Here is a 23,117-nt window from a genome sequence, read left to right as displayed (position 1 = left end):
GAAAAATTGAACATTTGTCGACAAAACTCCCTCAGCAGAAACATCTGACTTGCAAATAAGCAACAGAGAAAGCAAAACAAAGTGACTTTACCCGAGGCTTCGGCAACATCATCATGTTTAACATTTACCTACGTCAGCTAACTTGCCCCGTCGTATTTTGTTCGAGAAAGCTCTCGTTCTTGACATCCTCACCAAGGCTAATTAATATCTGATCCATTTGTAATGACGATTGAAATCGAAAGTCCCACGAAAAGTTTTGCTGGATATTCCGACAGACTAGTTTTAAGCCGTACCCTTTCAGTGGTTCACGCATAATACCATGCTCAAACGAATCAAGCTTCTGCTCGGACAGCATCATCAGTTTTCTTCAGTGTAAACGGTTATAAGATTTGAAAGATCGCAACCAGCTGCTTTGTAGACAGCTGGGTACGGAAATTTACGCCTTCTGTAACTATACCTACGACAGCCGAGTTGCTTGAAGTCATCGCAACTATAAACTACAGGTTGCAGCGTTCAACGTTTGTAGATAAACGTTAGTAGTGACTGCACTCTCGCATTCTTACCCATCACTCCGAACAGAAAGGCGCTAGTTTCGGTTTGAGCTCGGTACCTTTTCTACAACACAGATGGCGGCAGCATCAGTCTTTTGCACTCGGTGCATTGGGCGAGTTCGTTTGAGTCCAGTTTTCCGTGCAACACTCTGCGAGTGCGATGCATTCTGGGAGAAAACTCGAACGGTGCCAGTGCGTGTGAAACGAACTTACCGCCATGTAGATTTTAGTACAGCCACCAGATACCAGGGGATTCAAATGGCGCTGCGGCCTCCCAGGGTTTAGAGTGCCTTCATACACACGCGCGCTTTTGCTTGAGTGGTGACATCTCAGCCATTTTTCGGCCCAATTGTTTTTTTATACATCTTGAAGTGCGCGCAATCCGGTGTCACTCAGCTCGAGCGCGTAGCTTTGGCTAATGCATAGACGCCATTTTACCGTCCATGTAACGCACCTAGTGCGCGAGAGCGTCATGCGCTGGCACAATCAGGGCAACAATGGATGTCTTCACCCTGAGACAGACAGACATGTAGGCACCCTACCAGGGTGCTCCATTCCTCTGATCTCACCATCTCTTCGAGGCGCGCGCCGATTTGGGCTCCTTGTTTTGAAGCGCGTCAGTTTTCCTGAGCGAGTTTAGAATGATTGAAACCCACAGTAAGTGATCACACGCGTTATGCACGCTATCGTAAATTTAGTGCATGAAGTTGAATGTTTTTATTTCTTTTAAATTATATTCTTCAGCGCGCGCACAGTCGGTACCCCCATTCAAGACTTCGTGAATCATGCGCTCCTAATTGCAGACCCTGCGGGCGCGCGTTCAATCTGTCTTCAAAGTGCTGGCATGAGCTCCACCCAGTTCATCCTTGCGTTGAGACTGCAGTAGACGCTACAAGCGCGAGGCTTTCAAACTCTCTTCCTCAAAACCACCGGTCGCTCTACGAAGGCACGTCTGAACGCTTGGAGCTTTGGCAGCACTCTCAGCACAGCTCTTGCGTACGATATGCGAAAAGTTCCTCACACTGCGCGACATAATTAGCATGGCCACGACACCTGCACTTTTTTTTTCATATTTGACTCGATCGTACCTTTGAGACGGCTGGGTGCTTGTCCGTTTATTTGTTGGCAGTGTCTATTCTCCCGGCAGCCATAAGAATAATTCACCCGAAATTCTACAGGCAGTCGCCTCCCATTGGTTGTCTGAAATCCCGTGACGTCTGCCAGTAGAATACTGACTTTCTTATTCCGGCACTTCATAGAAACATGTTTCATGGACAACTTTTCATGGATACACGTTTAATGAACACTCGCTACGCGAATTACACGCTATAAGGTCATTTCGTCGAGTGTGCATCACTGGTGCACGTGTTAACCTACCGGGCCCACCTGTTCACGCTGCTCTGCGGTGGCTCATTACAAAAATGTTAACTCACCTGACCCACCCGTTGCCACTTCGTGGCGACATCTGGGCTGCTCACTATAGAAAAAAGCCAATCTGAGCTGGCGATGAAACACTGCCTGTTGATGAAACATTGTTCGATAGACTGATTATTACCACCAGTGGGAGGCAACTGTAAGAGATTGGTGGTGAGCTGCGAGCCCGGCGAACATGTCGCTAGCTCGATCAGGAACAGTACGTGGGGCGTGGCCCGAGCCGAGGCCATTCGTCTTGGCACTTGCTGAATAATTCGAGACAATGGGGAACTTCATAGTTGCGAATGTTGGGCTAACCAACTTCGCGTGTCGATGTGCCTTCTTTATATTCTTCCATCTGAAGTCGTTACTTCAAATAATCGGAACCAACCTGGCTGAGCACCTTAACTGCTATCCATTTTGGTTGTCCCGCGAATCCCTTAATAAAGACGGCTTGTGAATTGCTAAACTTAGCATCTTTGTAGCCTTCTTCAACTTCGTTAAAGCGATACTTCAACAAAATTTGAAATATACCCGTCGTGTTCACAAATAAGCTGAATATGATCCACAATATCCGTAAATGACAATCGCACGTTTGTATTTTGAGCCTGATGGCTGTATTTTTCGTTATAAACGGCCCACTCTGGCAAGCGCTCGGAGAGCAGCCAGCGGAGAGCACATCGCATCTGCTGCAATTGTGACGTAGTTTGTCTCTGGACCTTACGTCCGGACGCAGCGGAAACTGCGAGCTATCCCAGCCAATCCCGCTCTGTGGACGTTGCCCGTGATACGCTTTCCGTGCGTCGCTCTGCCCCTCTCCAAGGTCACGTGACATTCACACGGCCTTGGGTAGGCCCCGATGGCTCGTAAGTATCCGCTGAAGACAGCCAAAGCATACCAGCGATTGGGCCACCGCAAGTAACCTCAAAGCTGTCTTTGTACGCATTTTGAGCGATAGATTAATCTTCTATAATCGTGTAGAGGGACAGTAGCGACTTCTGGGACCCACAGAAGAGATCATCTTGGGGAGAGGGAAGTTCCTCCTTCAGCTCTTATCGTGGCTGGAGGCAAGGCAGTTACCGTCACTCCCTGTCAAGGTTCCTAGACAGGCATTACAAACAAGGCTTTAGCAACATCCACCAGGTGGTCTTTGCTAATCGTTTAAGTAGTTTTAAAATTTCTTTTCGTGTCTTTTTCAACAAGACATTGCTGTGTCTAATGTGATAATGCTCCATTGAACACGAATAGACCAAAAAATAAGCGCCAAAATTTCGTTGTAGTATCCCTTTAACCCATGGATGAATGTTGTCCAATGGGCAAGGCAGTTGTTGTCCAAACATCAACTCTGCTGGTGTTTTCCCATTTGTTGAGCTTGGTGTTGTATGATGCCTAAACAAGAAACGTGCCAAGCAGCAGTTCAGACTTTCTTCCGAAAGTCTGCGCAGCGACTCCTTAATCTCCCGTACCATTCGTTTGGCTTGGCCGTTGGTAGCCGGGTGATAGGGGGCACTTGTGATGTGCAAGATGCCATTGGCTTGCTGGAGGTAAACGTCTCGAAAACCACATATGAAGCGGTCGCATAGCATAACTTCCAGTGGAAGAACTGTAGATGTTACTAACTGTGCCATTGATGCTTGCTGCATGGTACTCCCGGCGCCACTTGCCGATTGTGGAGCCGCTCAGCTGCCACGGTCGTGACCGTTGTTGTGGTCTTTTGCAAGAGCCCGCAGAGCATCGACATAATCGGCAATGGCTTCGTGATGCTCCTAATCACGTTTGTGAAGTCGCCATCTCCCGAGTACCGTATTTTCCGGTGTGTAAGACTCGTTGTTGTTTAAGACGCACCTCCCATTTTTAGCAAGTTACTTTGTAAAAATTAGTATAAGTAAAAATTAGTATACAAGATGCACTTGTGTATAAGACGTATCTCTAAGAACACTTATGAAATTGCCGGAGAAACATTTTATTACTCGAAGCCTTCAAAGTGGTCGTCTTCCGACGCGCTCTCAAAAAGTTCGGCAAGTTCTGGCGGTAGCATCGCATTCGCATTGAGCTGTCATAATAGTTAAAAAAGTAGCACTGCTGAAATATTTTTAGAAAGTGTGTCTTATACACTGGAAAATATGATAGTACCAATGGACCAGACTTAAAATGGTGTGGTAGACGTTGCATGACGCCGTCGTAGGGAAACTCGGATGGCACTTGTGGGTGAAGTAAATCACAAACCTTGCCGTAGGTTTCCTCCCCACGTAGGCTGAAGAGTAGCGCTCGCTTCTTTGACGTCTCTGTGACGTCGTTGGAAGTAGAATTGGAGCCTTCCCTTCCAGGACGTCCAACTCGTAAGAGGAGTGTAGTTTGGAATTGGAACTTCCACCATCCTTACTGAACCATCCAGGTTTATCCTCGTTGCCAGTGTTGCATGGTGGTCTATTTACATATTATTGAAAAGAAAAGACTAAAAATTGGTGGTGAGCTGCGAGGCCGGTCAATCAAGAACAATACGTGGGGCATGGCCAGAGCGGGAGGCACTCACTTGATCGAATGACGTTTTAGCGAACGCCCACGTTTCACCGAATGGCGCTTAAGCGAATAGTCGGATGCCGCGAAGCGGCGTTTTCGGGTGGGCTAAATGGCTTCACATTTTTGTAATGAGCCGCCGCAGACTGTCGCCGCGAAGTGGCGTAAGCGCAGCGCGGCGGATGGGTTAACGCGCGCCCCCGTTATTCGCTAAAACGTCCATTCGCTCAAATGTCGCTGTTCGCTAAAACGTCATTCACTCATGTGATATGGACCCGGCCAGAGCTGAGGCTGCACGTCTTGGCACTTGCTGGATAAAGGACGATCAAGTCCCATCGTAACTGGACCACACATTAATTAATTAGTAATATGAAGAAGTGCTTAGTTTTTTTGCAACCTCACTATGTTCATGGCCCCTTTAAGATGTGGCATTCAAATGTGTTTGAGTGCCCCGGGCTGACAATTTTTTTGCAGTCTACCCTTTGTTTTATCTCAATTGATCTGTATGCTGGCTGAAAGTGGGTAAAAATTGAGTGATAATTAAATTTAAAAAAAATTTAAAAAAGAAAAAAATTGTTTTTCGTTTTCAGAAATTTCCTGTTTAACAAGAAGAGGATGCAGATGCATAGTGAATTGGATCGTTCCACTCTGCTGAGGTGACATTCCCGGCTAATGAATTTGGAAGCGCATTAACATCGCTGATGGATTGATTGGATGGGAAGAAACCAATTTCAAGGCAAGTTTCCAGCCTTTTCATTTTTAATATAGCGTGTAGAATATATTACAGCCAGCCTGCCTTTGCAGTGCAAATTCTTAAGAAAAATGAATAGTTGTTTATTACTCTAGGACAGCACGATACAAGCGACGAAGGACAAAAAGAGTACACAGATGCAGCGCTCCGCCTGTACTCTTCTCTGCCTTTCGCTATTTTGTCGAAATCACACCCACTGTGCTAGTTGTTTATATTTCACTTACTTCTGCAAGTACATTTTATGGCAGATGTCTGAAAAACCTTTGTTAAATTTTGTTTTTCTTCTAGAAAAGCGATTTGTTGTTGCTAAGTTAAATGGTTGGGCGTAACTACTGTTGGCCCAGGGATGAAATGTCAAACAGCTTCACACTTATCAAATCTGCATCTTGGAAACCCGAGACCGAGGAATAAAAATGGTGACGAGACACACAGAAGTCTGTTCCCCTTTCTGCGTCCCTTGGTCTCGGGTTTTCAAGATGTAGAAAGTACACCAGCTGGATGGATGGATGCTAACGGCTGTACTAACGAGCTTGAGTAAACATAGAGCGGTAAACCAGCGGCCAAAAATGGCAACCCCCGGGCTGCCGCCATCTTGCCTGTTTGCCTCATTAGTGATCACGTGACGTTAAGATGGCTGCAGCCAGAGGTGGGCCAGATCAGATTGGGCAGATCACGGTGAGCAGATGGGCACTCTGGGGCTCCCTTCCAATCTTACTCAAATGGATCAGAGTTATTCCGGTGGATCAAGTCACGTGACAAGACAGATACAGCCATGCTGGACGCGGGTAGGTTTTCGAACGCAGCGGGTACAAGACCTTTACCCAAGAGTGAGATAGAGTGAATTCCACTGGACGGGGATAAGGATTGGAACACAATTCCAGAGGGTTTGGGAAAAGGAAGTCATAAAACGAATTTAAATTGAAAAAGAAAAAATTTTAGAGCTATATTTACGGCACGATACGAATTTGTAGTTGGCGCCCGTGGGTGCCGCGGAAAAGTGGCCGCTATTTGTCACGTGACTGGCTGCTATTTGTCACGTTGTGCTTGCGCTCTTTCGGAAGCTTTCTATGGCCTCTAAAAGTAACGTATTCATCTTTGTTGGAAGTATAACAAAAAACTAAGATTAATACGTAACTTTTAGAAGCCAAAGGAAACTCCTGAAACAGCGCAGGCAGGCGTGATAGACCTGTGCGCCGGTCAGGCGACGGTGGCGTGGAGAAACGCGTTGAACCGGCGTCGCACCACGTTCGGTGTGCGGCAGTGGGGACGCAGCGTGGCGGCGCACAGGCCTACCACGTGACCAGCGGGGGCTACAAATTCCTTTTGCGCCGTAAATATAGCTCTAAATTTTTTTTCTTCGTTGTAATTTTGTTTAATAATATTCTTTTTCCATCTAGCCTGTTTAAAAAAAAATATTTTTTTCCTTTGCATGTGTCCTTTAAAGGGGCAGTGCAACGATTTTCAGACTTTGGCCAATTAACTGTGGAAATTAATCTGTGTCACCTATGGAACGAAAAACCGAAAGCCGCATTTTCTTGAGAGTGCTGGTTCTTATTTAAAAAAATGAAACAAATAGAAGGTCAAACTGCCTCTCAACTCTCCACGCCGACTTTCGAATGACGTATTCTGGGGGATCACATAGTTTCCCCTTGGGCCCTCTCTTCAGAGACCCCAGCCGCTTCCTCCGCGATTGTCAACTTTCAAAGGATTAGCATCGTCAAAGGTCACAGCGAGCGATCGACACAAAAGACGGTTCGCCACGGGGCTGACGGCAAGTGTAGCGGCGGAGGGGGACAGGGTTTGTTGACTTCCGCGCATCCCCCAGAGACGCCGTCATTTTAGTTCCCGTAGCCGCCACAGGCGGCTGCAGATCGGCAAATAATTCGTTTTTTGCCTTGCGATTACGCAGCAGAATAGCCATTTTTTGGGTAAAGGTGACTCATTTTTGGTCACTTGGCTTGTATAAACAATATAAAAAATGCAAACTGGCAATTCTTTCAACATTAAAAGGGCCCTGCAATGACTTTTCCACTAATTTTTAATTTGCATCGAACCTGAGTGCACTGGACGTAGGAACTTAGTGAAACTTTTCTTTTCTCAAAATTCACTTTTTTTTAAAAGTTATGGGCAAATTAAAATTATAAAAACAAGCAAAAAATAACCTTCCTCATGACGTCCTTGGTTGCTTGAGTGGCCGTGAACTAGAGGAGGGGTAGTGAGCTCGGCGACCGCTCACGGCTGCCGCACTCCGTGTTGACGGCTCGAGAGGGCGCCACTAAAGCATATTCTGGATAGGCTGTATGCAGTGGGAAGCCAGAGCGGCTTTCATTGCATTTGCTGCGCAATTAAACACTAATTCGGCTTGACACTTCATTAGCCACAAACGACAGCAAGCACGTGGTAAAGATCAGTTCAGAATGGGAGCCACTTCGCGCTGCCATGCGGCAAAACGGCCAAACCGCTAGACAAAGCTTCACGCCGAAAGCCTTCGGAACACTCGGAGCCGGTCGGATCCTCCTGTCCACACGACCGCAGCACCGCTGCGTACATCCGAGACCTTTCCGTGTCAACGCCCGATGCCACTACTCCTTTCTAGTATGCGCCGCCTTTTGCACCGCTTGGTGGCGGGTATGTCGGCGGGTCATTTCTTGTTTCCGTACTTTATAAACTGCATTCGTTTCTTTTCTAATCTCAAATTCTGAACAAAAACTACTTTTATAAATAATTGAAACTGTGCGCGCCACTTATATTTTGTATTTCGACCAAAAAGAAGCTTTTAGCGGCTCTGACCAGTAGTAAGCCCAGGACCAAAGACGTCACATTTTGCGCGCTTTCGGTACCGCAGGTCGCCTTCGTCGGTGGAGGAGGTTTCCGCTTCGTCCGGTTAAAATATGACGCACTGATATTTAGTTACTCTCTCCGTGCCCGCTGGCTTGCCCAAACCCCGAAGGACGTGGAAACCGCAAAAAAGGTAGGCGCTTAAATATGATTGCAGGGCCCCTTTAGAACCGTTGCACTGCCCCTTTAAGCAGCTGCTTCACTGTCTGTATGGTCCTTTCCACCACCCCATCACTCTGTGGATAATATGGGCGGCTTGTTACATGGTGTGATCCCCCACTCCTTCACAAACTTTTTTAATTCGGCGGAAGCAAATTGGGGCCCATTGTCGGACCAAATGATGGCGGGTGCTCCGAAACGGGCAAACATCTGACTGAGTTTTTGTACGATGTCTTGCGTTGTTGTCCTTTTTAATTTCTCAAGTTGAAAGAACCTAGAGAAATAGTCTACCACCACAAGGTAGTTCTCTCCATTTTTGTAAAAGAGGTCCGTGCCTACCACTTCCCATGGGAGATTCGGGAGCGGAGCGTGTAGCAGGGCTCTGTGCCAGGCTTCTGGTGTGTCGTGCACACTGGACATTTTGAGACGTAGACTTGAACACTTTTGCTGATGCCAGGCCCCCAAGCTGATTGACTGGCCCACGCTCTGCAACAACCTACGCCATGATGGCCTGTGTGCAGGCTTTCCAGCACCTCGTCCTGCATGCTTGGCGGGATGACAATGCGACTTCCCTTGAGGAGAAGTCCCTCGACTACCGTGAGCTCTTGGGACACGTTGGCATATGTTTGTACTGCAAGTGGCAGTGACACGCCCCTGGCCACGTTGTAGAACAATAGTTCCTGACTGTCACGATAGTTGGATATTGCTTCTGTTCTTTGATCCTCTCCAGCATGTTTGTAGAAGTTCTACGCTGAGAAGTCCCGCCCATGACAAAATGCTGTGTGAGGGGGAGGGGGGAGAGGAGGCCCCAGCAAAATTGAAAATTTTTGGGGGGTGGATACATGCCTGGTCCCTTCGCTGGCTTCCTTGTGGTCTGCCTTATGGCGCACTCTTCATACTCTGACTCTCACGACACAGCCATACTCCTAGGTATTTATACTTCTCTACATGTTCTATTAAAACGTCTTGAATGTTCAGTGGGTCCAGTAAAGGTTCTTTTACTTCGTTGTTCGGTCGACGATGGATGTTTCGTCGCTGCTGGGCGTCGCTTGTTGAGAAGCTTCCGGACGTCCAGCAATTCCGCACACACCTGTGACTTCGATGGCAGACCACCAAACCGCTCAGACGTTCGTAAAGATGAAAAGTAATATTATAGAAAATTCAGGACTGTCAATCAAGCAAGGTTTCAGAAATAGTATGGTGCCAGATATCGGCACACTTGTTGCCGGAGTGTGGGTTAGGAGGGTGCTGCTGAGAAGTCCGTCTCTCTCCGCTCCCAGTTCCAGACTCACTCATTCCGCGGGAAAAGACCAAAGCAAACCTCTCAAATCCAAGCCAGCGAAACAAACCAAAGCAAGCTTCTCAAAGTAAAGCAAGTGACAACAAATCAAAGCAAACTTCTAAAAGCGAAGCAAGCGGCAACAGAACCAGAGCAAGTGGGAAATGAGTTTTCAAAGAATACGTTAACAAGGTCCCACTTCTTTGCAGTGGCGTCCGGGGAGCCGCGGAGGGGTCGCTCTGGTGAGGCGAGGCTAGCCCCGCGCCCCGGTTATAACTCGCACGGACGGTCCCCAGGTTCCAGATGGCCCCCGCGCCCTAGTTAGCGAGCGGATGACACCGGACAAAAGGCGCATCTTCGAAGAAAGCCTGTTGGTCCGAGCAGATTTCGTTCTTTGGCATTCCGCCGCTTAATATAACATGGAACAATCTTAAACGAAAATAAATGGGGTTTTGCCACACTGCCTTACAGGTCCCCCTTCTCATTGTTATAAACCATTATTCCTTACTTGTCGCTACTGAATTTCAGGCCCAGAGAGTCTCCTTCCTCTCCACAGATCCTAATCGACTCCTGTAACATATCCATCTGCTAACAGTACAATGTCGTCTTCGTAGAACATTCCTGGTATAACTTGGTTTACTTTTCTACCTCTCTCCATATATGTTACATCAAAACCTTAATTGCACTCTTCTAATTTCTTTTCCATTCTTTTCCATTCTACTGCCCGAGTCCTTTTTATTTCTGCCGGTTCTGTTATTTCTTCTTCCTATGTTATAACAACCTTATTGTTTGTGTATACCCGTTGTAAAAGCCTAATCAAGTGTGCATCAAATCATACTCTCTCAGCTGTACCTAAAGTTTTTCCTGACTCACATTGTCATATGCGTCTTTAATGTCTAGAAATGCTATCCATAACATTGTTTTACTTACCTGTGCCACTTCTATACATTGAGTGATGATGAATAAGTTATCATCTACTCTTTCTATCTCTTTGGAAGCCGTTCTGTAGCTCACCTAAAATGTTTTCTGCCCATTCTAGCCATTCTTTTTACTACCTGCATCACTAGCCTGTACAGGGAAGACGTTAGTGTCATTGGTCGGTATGATATTATGCTATCCTTATTTCCCTTGCCTTTATATAGTAATTTCATTCTGCTTAGTTTTCAATCATTGGGTACCTCTCCCCCCATTATTATTTGATCAATTGCCTGTCTTAACTTTAATTTGCTCTTTGTTCCTAGTGCCTTGACTAGTCTCATTCCTATGCCATCTGGGCCTCTGGCCGTTCCAGCCGGTACTTTACTTTCTGCTCTGTCCCATGCCCCCGCGGTCATCTTGGTTGCCTCGTTAGTCTTGTTTTTGCTGTTCTGTTGTTTTTGTCTAATCTGGCTTGCAGCCGACATCGCAATGGGAATGGTTCTAATAAGGTGATTTTGTGAATATTTCCTAATAAATGCTTCCATGATGCCCATTTGGGGATGGTTTCGTTCACTCTACCGTAAAATCCCGAGAGATAGCCCACGTAACATCAACAGCAAATCGGGTGAAAATATGGAGTGGGCTAACTTTCAATGTACAATCAAGAAAAGTTAAAAAAATTGCTATTGTAAGGTTGTGTCCCTTCCGGCAATGAAGCAAAGATATCTGTACTTCTCAGTCAGCAATGTTCGCGTATATCCCACCATAGCTAACTAGCCGCATTTACGCCGAGGCCATCACTGATCCCAGCACTACGATTAATAGGAATGGGCTATCTTTCGGTGTTTAAAAAAGTATAGCAAACCAAGCCAGAAATAGGGGTGGGCTATCCTTCGGGGGTGGGGCATCTCTCGGGATTTTACGGGTATTATCTTTTTTTGATTAGGTCTGTTGAGTCAAACATGAAAAATGTCAAGCACACGTAATATTTGCATTAGGCATTTAATTTGCCTTCGTGAGATGTTTCTGTTAATTTGGGTGTCCTACGTTTTGTGATGTCGCTGTAGTGGACTATTTCACTCTCGCAGGTATGCGACGCGAAGAGAAAGGATATCGAGACCAGTTTGATAGATAGAAAGAAAAATAAACTTTAGATTTGGACAGATAATACAATGATTAAAACAAAAAGTACAAGATTCAAGCGTGAATGACATAAACACAGAAAGAAAAGGAAAAGAAACAATACTGATGTAAGTCTTACAATTCACGGATGCGGCGAGCTTCATCAGAGTTCATTTTCTCGTTGGTGGTGCAGCGGCGGAGTCCAGGTTTGGTTGTGCCGTCTTGGCGGAACGAGGTCTTGCGTAAAGCTGCAAGACTTCGATGTGGGGTGAAGACCTTGCGTATAGCTGCAAGCCTTAGCCCCCGTGAGCTTGATGATTGCCCTGTCCGTACCGAGAACGTTTTTTACTTTGTCTTCGTCTCTCGTCTCAGTTTTTTTTCTTGTGCAAACTGCTCGCTCTTGTCTCTTTCTCTTCTTCATTTTCTTGCTCCCACCTTGCTGACCCCAAAATCACTACAGTCCCATTAAAAGTCCTATTCTCGCCTTCTTTCCAGATGTCTGTGCCATGCTATGCCACCCGGAAGCCCAAGCGCCTAAATTTTTTCAAGGAACCCAGTGCAAAAGGTAAGCCATGCCTTCACCATTGCAAGTGCTTCTGACACAAGAGGGCTAATCACAGGAGAACACTGCACTGGTTTATCTGGACACAAACGGCTGACACATAATTTGCGAGAAACATGGGTTTTGAGGAAAAAGAAGAAAAATGCCTATTTTTTTTACGCTCTCATATTTGAATTGAACCTGCAGGGTTCATATGTCCTATGCGGAGGGCAAGTTTGTCTGCTTCTTGCGCAGGGGGCAGCGGTGACGTCAGAACGCCGAGCCCTGATTGGCTGATCGCTACCCCCTATCTGAGCGTCGTCTGCGTCTGTCTTACCTTTCCTGCGACTTTCGGAAGTGCAGATCTTTACGAGCGAGCTCGACTTCGCCTTTCAGAGAGGGCAGACGAAATAACTCGAGCGATACATTGTTTTTGTCTAACAACTAGCAGACGTGCATCAAGGAGGGAAGTCAAAGTACTCACTGGCGAGGTGTTCGAGGCACCGAGGTATTTTTGCTAAGAACCAAGAGTGAGGGTGGTTAGTGTCCGCAAGTTCCCTCCCAAATACTTTTTTCCTTCTTTAGTGTGCGGCGAGACTCCTCACTCCTTAATGGCGTCGGCGGGTTGGCGCAGTTAACGTCGTCTGCTTTACGTCTGCTAGTCAAAGCGGTGGCTGCTTTACCTTTCCTCTGTCTGTCGGAGATTCACCGCTTTTTTACTGGCGAGAACGCGGCCTTCGAAAAAGGCGAAGGGAAATACCTTGAAGTGTACATCCTTTCTTTTGAGGTGAAGGATTTCACTCTAGTTGCGAATGTCCAGGCAGCTACGTGGTAAAGATGATGCTTTCCGATAAAGGTGACATTTTAGAGAGTCACTGTGAGTGTCCTCGCGGGGCCGCCATGTGCAGCCACATGGTGGCTACCGCACTTTACGCGGCTCTAAATGGACTGTCCAAGATGGACCTTCCACAGCAGTGGCTGCAACGCCCCAAGAGCAGCATGCCGCGACAGGTCGCTCGCTCAGGTAAGAAGTAAACACCATGTTCATCGCTATGCTAAACCTGTAGTTGCACGCGTTTCGTGATTAGTACCTCGCGTTTAATGAGTTGTTCAAAGATAATCAGCTAAAGACAGATGACAGCCGATGTAGTGACTGTAAATAAACAACTGCGGCTGTGCGATCGGTACTGTGAGCACATCAGCCCCAAAGTGCTCGATCGCTACTTGTTGTCACAACTTTCTCGCTCGACTAAAAGGCTGATGTCAGAGCGTATTGGGGTATGTATGTGTGGCGTAAACCCAAGTGGCAAAAGTTTGAAAACTTGTGCTAATCTCTGGAAAAGAATCCGAGCAAGATCGATCGAGCTACCCGAGCGGCGTCAAACATATCACGAAAGTTATGTCGTAGACTCGTTGACACCAAGAAGTAATTATTGTTATAATGCAATTAAATGCAAAGGCGCAAGTGAGCTGAACAAGAATGATGAAAATAATCCCTGGAGCAGGGGAACAAGAGGGACAAAGGACAAACACAAATCTTTTTCGAAGGCCGCGTTCTCGCCGGTGAAAAAGCGGTGAATCTCCGACAGACGCAGGAAAGGTAAAGCAGCCATCGCTTTGATTAGCAGACTTGCGGACACTAACCACCCTCACTCTCGGTTCTTAGCAAACAAACCTCGGAGCCTCGGGACACCTCGCTAGTGAGTCCTTTGACTTCCCTCCTTGATGCGCGTCTGCTAGTTGTTAGACAAAAACAATATACCGCTCGAGTCATTTCGTCTGCCCTTTCTGAAAGGCGAAGTCTCGCTCGTAAAGACCTGCACTTCCAAAAGTCCCAGGAAAGATAAGACAGACGCAGACGACGCTCAGATAGGGGGTCGCGATCAGCCAATCAGGGCTCGGCGTTCTGACGTCGCCGCTACCCCCTGCTCAAGAAGCAGACGAAATTGCCCTCTGCATTGAACGTTCATGTGGCAACAAATTTGAAAACTCAAACTAGAGACAAGGTTGCAAGCAAGCTTGAGTAGGCTAAACATAATTAATTTAACTGACTCTAGTATTTCCTAAAGGACGACACTAAGGCATTTGAACGACTGTATATTCCGATATTGTCGCATTTCTCGAGCCCAAATGTTGCGAGATGTCCCACAAAAAGGGTTTTATCGTTGCTCTCTTTTCAGAAGCGTGCCCGCTGATGGCTGAGCATTTCAGCAGAAATGTACCTAATAAAAGAACCTGGGAATCATCTGTAGGATATCCTGGCATTTCCTCCGAATGCCCTGCAGTCATCCATGATGATTTGTCATGTAGCGTTGCCAACGGCCGCCAATTCTACCTTTCAGTAATGTTACATCAAAATGTTGCAGTAACCCCACACAACACGAGTACATCCCAGGGCCACCCCTGGGAAATCTCATTGTGATATTGCAGTATCCAACGGACGTGTACCAATATATGCCAGATATTCTGGGGACGTCCTTAGGATATTTACCCCAGGAATTCCTGGGATAAACTCAAAGTAGCCATAAATTTCAAGGGGGGGGGGGGGGTTATTATTCTACGGTACTGATAGATGTAGGCTGTTTAATTGAGAATCTTGTTCAATGTACTCAACTAAAGTTTGAATATCAAGAGTTTGTTGCTGCTCAGAGGACAAAAAAAAAATGATTTGGTTACTTACATCTATTAAAGGGGTACGGAAACAAAAATTGAAATATTAAAATTTCGTTCGGAAATGAGTCAAGCATGACGGATAATAACCGTAAATGATAATCGCACGTTTCTATTTTGAACGACTATTTTTCGTTCCAAACGGTGCACTCGAGCAAGCGCTCGAAGAGAAGCGAACGGAGAGCGCGATGCGTCATAGGATATCCGGCGCAAAAGAAAACAAAAAAAAAAATTTCCCGCATTCGTGACGTAGCAAGGCTGGCGTGGTTATGAGCTTTGCCCTTGGTGGCGTCAGCGTTGTGGTGGTGTCAATAGCGTCAGCGCGTTACAACCGAGCCGTTCGAAGTACCCGTGGGGTGACGAGCGTGTGGCTGGCCCAAGGAGCACATAGCTTCCACAACACTCAGCTTAGGGCTGAACGGGGTGGGGAAAGCAACTTTTGTTCGAGTTTTGAGCGACGGGCTAATCTTCTAGGGGAGGTTGGCTGTGTCCGGTTGCACGAACGAGGGTCCGAGAAAGAGGGGAGTCCTTCCTTTCCGTCTTCTTGGACCGTTTGGTACAATGCGTGACTTGTGAGTTGGGGAGGAAAGCTAAGAGGGAAAATGTTGAAATGCCAAAGAGCGGCGCTGCTCCGAAGGAATCTGCTACGTCACGACTACGTAGCAGATTCCACAACGTTGCTAGACTACCTCTGAAATAGGCTCCGCATGCATCCCCCAGGTGCACATTGAAAGATTGTTTATTTAGCTTTAAAATTAGTTTCCTTGTGCCTTTCAACGGAAGACTGGTGTTTTTGAGGTTAAGGTGCAACATGCAACACATTCAAGCGAGAAAATGAGCGCTGGAATTTCGTTTCCCTACCCCTTTAAACTTTTTCAAAACTCGTCTAGTCCTTAATCTCATCATGACAATATTTTTGGATCTAGTAATTATTTATTTATTTTTTTATTGATGCTACACCTCTGATTGGTGATTTTGTAGTAGTGGGCAGTAAACAATTATCACTGCTAATACACTGAGAGAAAAATCAACAGGGTCAGCACTATGCATAATAATGTCAACACTTTCAGGTGTACATAGAAAGGGAATCTTAACATCATGATACATATCAGGTTTACACAGCAGAGTCCACCGAGCACAAAGCGAAAAATTTAAGAAAAATGGCAATAAAGCATGCATACAAATTAGGCGCATTCGGCTTGTATGACATCATTAGGCAGAGAATTCCGGTCAAGTATTGTCCTGGGAAAAAAAAGAAAATGTAAATGTGTCTATTTTAGAAGTATGTTCAACAAGGGCCATAACGCTCTGCAATCTAGAGGGGTAGCATGGTGGAGGGTGGCGGCAAATGTAGTTATTCTTGTTCAGATTAAAGCGGTCATAAGATAAATTAGACAAAATTTTAGCCTGTTGATTTTACGACGAAGTTCCGAGGGTTGAAGACCAGCGATCGCGTACAGTTCTGTTACAGAGTCAGTACGAGAGTACTTATTTTAAAAGCATAATCTTTTTCTTTGGACTTTTTCAGTTAAAATAATGTTAGATCCTGTAAAAGAGTCCCATTCTATATCAGCGTACTCAAGAACTGATCTAACAAATGTTTTATATGCTGCTAATTTAACGGTAGATGATACAGATTTTCAGTTTCCTTCTTAAGTACCAAAGTTTATTTAATGCAAGGCGTGTAGATGCGTGATGTGGGAGTTCCATCGTAAATCATTTGTGATAATGACTCCAAGGTATTTAAATAAGGTAAATAGTCAAAGAGGATATTATAGTTAAAAAGGGAAGTAGTTTTTTTTTTCACGTTATACGCATAGTTTAAGGACATTTGCCACTCCTTGCACCACTTGTTAACTTTATTTAAACCAGCACCGAGTTCTTGATCCGCGATTGATCTTACTTTGGTGTACAGTCTCCGGCAATATGAAAGACCCACTGGGAGTGCGTGGCCGAAGTGGGGGCGCTGCGAGCGCTCCGGGCAATTCCATTCTGCTTCGAGGAAAGGATGCTCACTCGGGCTCAGCTAAAGCTAAACGCGCTTATCAGTTTGTGCTGAGCCCCGAGCGAGCGTCCTCCCCTCGAAGCAGAATGGAATTGCCCGGAGCGCTCGCAGCGCCCCCGCCAGCCACCGCCTCAGCCACGCGCTCCCAGTGGGCCTTTCATATTGCCGGAGACTGTACACATAATATCGTCAGCAAAAAGGTGTATTGTCGCAGGTATATTATGGGCAATGTCTAGTGTTGTGCGAATATTCGAGTTTCGAATAGTACTCTATTCGATATTCGCTTCGAAAACAGTTGTAATATTCGTGCTTTTCGAAGTGTTCGCAAACTCAGGGTCGCAAGTTTGTTTACTGTCTAAAGACCAGAAAAAAACGATATCTAAAATCAAGAATATACTCACACGTTCGTAAAAATGGTATAAATATTATCGTAATAATTTCATCAACTTTTTTAATAACGGGCAAAAGAAACCGAGCAACGAACTCCAAAGACGCCGACGCCATCTTTGCCAATCTTGGCGCCCTGGTTGCCAGCACTCTTTTCTCACCACCGCCGCATCCAGACATAAATTTAGAAAAACATGTTTAGGATAAAAATAAATACCTTTAGAAATTTCTCAAACATGCATAATTGCTCAGAAACTTTTATTTCCGATAAAACTCTCAAACACGGTTTCAAAACATTTAAACTATAATATTTTATCACAGTGACAAGGTGAGTGAATGACATCGACATTGTCAAAATGACAGCAGCTAAGTCGGTTGGCAAGATGGACTAACGACAGCGTGAGAAGTCCAGTTTGGAAGTATTTCTGTAAACTTCCCTCTAAAAATGGCCAAGTTTTTTGAACGGCAAATATTCAATATTCGATTCGAAAATATTCTACCGAACTCACGATTCACTTCGAATTCGATTCAAACTCAAAATCCACCATTCGCACAACCCTAGTAATGTCGTGGATAAAAATGGAAAAAAGTAAAGGTTCAAGCATTGATCCTTGGGGAACTCGCGAATCTACATTGGACTGGGATGATTTGCAGCCATTTACTTCAACATATTGATGTCTATTGCTGAGGTATTCTCAAAGCCATAATATTAGCTTCGCCTTTAGTAAACCTGAAGATAGTTTGGCTAGAACCTTACGTGTTCTAGTGACGTTGTGTACAATTTGAAGAAGGTTTGCATGGAATGCCATATCGATTAAAAGCTCGGAGTTGGGACAAGCATTGCCCGATGCACAGAGTGATTTCCACTCTGTGCATAACATAATTGCTATGATACTCTAGGACGGATTTAGGTGCATGAGGCGGGCAGTAGACCACGCCAGTAATCAGTGGAGGGTTAAAGGAGGGAATTTTAACAAAAACGTATTCAATCTAGGGTAATTTGTCAAGCTCCTGAAAGCTGAAGCTGCTTTTTATTACGAGACCAACGCCTCCTCCCCGACTCACGATCGCAACATACAATATTATAACCAAGAGGTAAAATTTTGCTGTCTGTTACTGCAGTATGCAGCCACGTTTCCGTTATGGCCACGAAGTCTGGGTCATGCTCAACTAATACCTGTTCAAAGTTGGTTACCTTATTAACAAGACTGAGTTAATTAGTTTTAATTGCCTAAATAAGTTGTCATCGGGTCATAATACAGGCATGTCATTCGACAACCTGGGGTGTAAGGATACAACGGTTGGCGTCTGATCAGGATTGGTAGTCGATAGCAACACATTCACATTCTGGGCCTCATCCCATACATAGAGATTAACACCAACTCGTATGTCGAAAATAATCCCGGGAGAAGGGGAACAAGAGGGACACAGGACAGACACCTAGCTGTGTTTGGAGATTTGTGTTTGTCCCCGTGTTTCCCTTCTCCAGGGATTATTTTAGTCATTCTTGTCCAGCTCGCTTGCACCTTTGCATTTAATTGCATTAAAATCGCCAACTCATAGCTTATCATGGACGAGGAACGCTTTTAGGCCCCTTGCCTTATCACCTGCAGCACTATTCCATAGCATCTTTTGTTTTAACAGCGTGGCTTGCGAATAATCATTTTGAATAAATATAGATGAGACTTTTAGTTTTTTAACATAACTAAGTATGTTAACTTTTTCGACATAGTCTCGGAAAAACAAGATCCCATGGTGTTTTCCTTTATTTTTTCCGAGCCGATGGATTCTAGCCAAATATATCGACAGTCACTGGTGTTCTTAATTGGACCTCCATTTTACTAAACAATTCAGGAAGGCCGAAAACGACCAGATTTGAGCGACGACTTCTATCTTCAAAATTTGTTGATTTGTCATTTGTTCCCATGCGGTTTCTCGCAACGAGGCAACTGCCGCTTAATGGACATCTGTCTGGTCAGTCATGGCCTTAAAATCACTCAGTAGTGAATCAATTTCTGCGAACCTTGTATTTCGTTGCGTTTTCAATTCGAGGAGGTCATTTTAATCGTGTTTTGGCCCTCCATTAGTGTTTGGAACATTTCCTCTACTGTTGGGCCAGGATTGGATTCAACATCACCGCAGATGAAAAGTTTGCAAGTATCAAAACACCCAAATGCAATACAACAAAGGGTTCGTGGGCATGGTACTAGGGTGTCTAGCAACCGGGAAAACCGGGGATTGTCAGGGAAATTTTAATTACCAAAACAAATCGGGGAATTGTCAGGAATTTCGTCAAAAAGCGAGCCCAGTCGGGGAAAATGAACCGGAAACGCCATAGAGTGCCCCGAGCAACGAATTGAGAACTTCGGGGCAGAAAAATAGGCAATAAATTCTGCTTAGAGCGGAGCGCGGGCTCTGCTTACCCGATGTAGAGTGCGCTACCTGATGCAAAGGGAACAGCCGACAATTTCAGTCGAAGCATTAGATTGGATTGGATTGAGGGTGCGACACTAGGCTAGATCCAGTCAGAGCTACTAGATTTAGTAACAAATAGAAAAGTCGCAGTCCCCAGTCCAAGCCTTAAGCCGAAAGTACCCGAAAGTGCATCTGGCGGCCTTGCTGCCAGTCGGTTATTGACGCGTGTGGTTGAATGTTGCGTTTTCATCATGTTTCCGGAAGTGGCCTCTTCACTGACGATGTCGGCAGCAAGAAAGGGCTCGTTTAATCCGGACTGGTCGAACCCGAATATTTCGGAATATGCAAGTTAGATTAAGCCCGTGCAGTATTATCCTTAGTGTTCAATGCCTTGTGTAGTAATGGTCTTATATATTTAATCGCCTCTACAGTGGTCAGGGAATTTCACCTGAAACTGTCAGGGAAAACCTGGAAAAGTCAGGGAATTTCAAAATAATATTTTGCTAGACACCCTTGGGTACATTCACAATAAACCTATTACTACTTATGGGTACTAACCTCTATAGAGAGCCAGCATTTGGTTGCATGCATGTTCTCGATGGTGTCGCCATGCCCAGTGAACTGGGCTGTTGGGGACGATCCTCTCTAGGCTTTGCCGTGTGCGACGTAACAAAACCACTGGGCGATGACATATATTGTATATGTATGTTTACTGTACCTATAAACACAGTAAAGGTCCTAAACATCTTAAGGGGAGCTGCTTTATTCTTGGAGGGCCACAAATAAAGCCTCATATCAATATTTTCGGCATGGCCAAAAATTTAAAATGCATTGGTGACATTTAAAAAAAAACAAAAAACATCTTGTCTACAGCAGCTGGTGCCAGAAAGTCTAGAAGATTGTAACAGAATATTTAAAAACAATGTTTTATATACAGGTTTTACACAACTTGTCCGTGATAGCTACAGATTGCAGTCCTCTACACCAAATGCTTCTCTCCTCCCAGTACCGCTCTGTCATGGTTCTTTTGACTTGCCTTTGTGGTACTGCACGAAATATAGTTCCTGCAATAGTCGCATGTAGATGTGCAGAACATAAAAAGCATCTTAATGCAACCCGAGAGCAAAAAGAAACCTTTAAAAGGCACCACATGGTTCGTATGCCCAGATATGAAGCTTTATGGTTAAACTGACAGTACTGGTCCGTCTCCTCATCCATGGCATCTCTAATGTTGGGAATGTTGGGGCCTTCGACGGAAACTTTCATTAGGGCACCTAAATGAGCGGGAGTCGGACAAAACTCTTCCGAGGTAAGGATCCTGTCCATGGTTGCGAACGTTCTCTCTGCATCAGCAGTTGAAACGGGAGGAAGCAAGATCTTTGCCGCAGCAGACGGTGCAGGAAACGTGACTGTCCTCTTGACTCCGGATGCAAGTGCCAGCAGTTCTTTCCGAGAAGCCAGGTCGCCGGGATATCTTCGGTAGATCTTATATTGCCCTCTTCGCTTTTTCTGAAATCTAGATTTCCCTCCCTTGATAACAAAATTTCGTGAGATCTTGCCAGCTCTAAAAACTCCTCAAAAAACCTTTCCTGCATGTTGTTTACAAGTTTTTCTTTGTACGATAAAGCTAGTCTTTGGCGGTCTTTTCTGCTGGCCTCGTCGTCATCCTCCATTCGCACTGCCTTTCTTTGTGCTTCTTGCATGAGTTCTGCCTCCAGATAATCGTAAAGCCCATCATAAGCTCAGGTATGAAACTACACACTTGATTTCGCAAGACTCAATGGCTGACATCCATAGCAACTGCGTGGCATCACAGAACTGAAAGGATCGTCGGATGGTGGGGATCATAGGCTTCACTGCCTTGCATTGTGTTTCTTATTATGGTGGTCAGTTAGGCTGAACGATGTTGAAATATATTCCTTGTGATGCAATCCCCGAGCGTGTGTGCGAGAAATTAAGTCCTTTACCGAGATAGTATTCGAAGATTGACACAAGCTCTGGTGAAACCATGGAAGAGTTCTACGCACTGAAAGATTTCCCGATATGATTTTTCAGGCTAGTATTTTATCAACATTCCTAACTGGGCCGCTGTTTAGACACAGCCTTCCAGCGGCCGTTACCGAGGAGCAGGGGACCGCCGTTGGGACTATTCGACGTGATCCCCGTCGCAGCCGATCTTCGGGGTTTGCAAATACTTTGTTTCCAATCAGTATAAAATTTGGGTGGGAGATATATGTGGATATGAGGAAGAGTTTGCAGTTGTTTTTGTGCAGTAGGGAGAGCAATATTTTTGTTTTTAATTCATTTTCTTCTGCCAGTGACGGGCGTGTAGGGAAGCCACTTTTTGTAAGAGTAGTATTTCTTCGTGAGGGCGCAGGCATCACAGAAAGGCGTGTCGCCTGTACACCAAGTGCCTGTGAGGCTCAACTTGATGTGACAAAGAGCAAGCTGTTGGCAAACCAAACACCTTTGGGGCTTGCACTAACCGAATATTGATTATGCTGCATCACTACTGAAATGTTTTCTTAAAACTGAGCCCACAGAGGCAGGATTTGAGTGGCGAGGTACGTATTGGACAGACCTGCAAGCAGTGCATTCAGTCGCTATGTGATGCCGCACCGTAGGTGCCAATGGAAACCGAAACTTGGCGGTATACCAGTACCGAGAGGTTTGCGGTGCACCTCACCATCAGCAGCGCGCTCATAGTGTTCAACAGGTTCCCAAAGCCATATTCTCCCGCTAGCCGCAATTTGAGATTATGACTCTCTTCTCATGTTTCATTGGTCCTTCGAAGGGACTACATAAATTGGCTTCTCAACTCGTCCCGCTATGATTTACTACTGAGATGCCCGAAGGTGGTGGACTCATTATTAGGAAGTATCAAGACACTACTCCCCTGGAGTAAAAAGGGAAAAAAAAAACAAAAAAAAACATTGTTTTCTCCAATGGAGAAAACAAATTGAAGGGGAGAAAAAGGGGGTCACTGTTTATGTAAGGGTGTTAGGGGCATATATTTTGAGGTGGTGTCCGTCTCTTTGTGGGGGGATGTGTAAATCCCTGGCGCTCCGGGCACACTCCATCACCTTCGGGCACCTCTTTAGTAGATTGTAGCACGATGCAGGTCACTTGGGGCCAAGGAAACGTAGCAAGGACCTTGGCAGGATTGAGCTGGCAAGCCGAGTGACTGTTTATGAAGAAAGGGCTGTCGTGATACACATCATCGCTTCCACAAGCTCCCTCGTCGACATAATCCCCACCTCCCCCCAGGCCTCCCTGGTAAAGAGAAGGGAATTTATTCGTGTGAAACACAACCAAAACAAGTGAAACAAGCACACTGTGCCCCCGTCTGCATAATCAGTGGCATGCGTGTACTGCTGCACTGTGAAAATGCCTCAGAAGCTACGGCGCAGGATCAACTATTGCCGAGATGATTTTGGAGAGGATCTTTTGTCCTGTCAATCATGTTTTCTTTCTTGTTTAAAATTCTGCATTGTTTTGCATTGGTACACATGCTAGGCTGACTTAATTTCTGTTGTCAAGTCATGAACTGA

The 23,117-nt window shown here is 45.5% G+C and overlaps 1 long non-coding RNA gene across 1 annotated transcript; it reads left to right on the top strand.

Moving 5' to 3' along the window:
• The first annotated feature begins 12,037 nt into the window (after positions 1–12,037).
• Positions 12,038–14,364, top strand: LOC115317484. Its single transcript, XR_003918070.2, has 2 exons — positions 12,038–12,113; positions 14,270–14,364. It is a non-coding gene; the product is annotated as an uncharacterized LOC115317484 (long non-coding RNA).
• The last annotated feature ends 8,753 nt before the right edge of the window (positions 14,365–23,117 follow it).

This window comes from Ixodes scapularis, unplaced genomic scaffold (genome assembly GCF_016920785.2).
Source record: "Ixodes scapularis isolate PalLabHiFi unplaced genomic scaffold, ASM1692078v2 PGA_scaffold9__187_contigs__length_104089568, whole genome shotgun sequence".
NCBI classification, from domain to species: Eukaryota; Metazoa; Arthropoda; class Arachnida; order Ixodida; family Ixodidae; genus Ixodes; species Ixodes scapularis.
The sequence above is the reverse complement of the archived record's forward strand: the minus strand, read 5'-3'. Positions and strand labels throughout refer to the sequence as shown.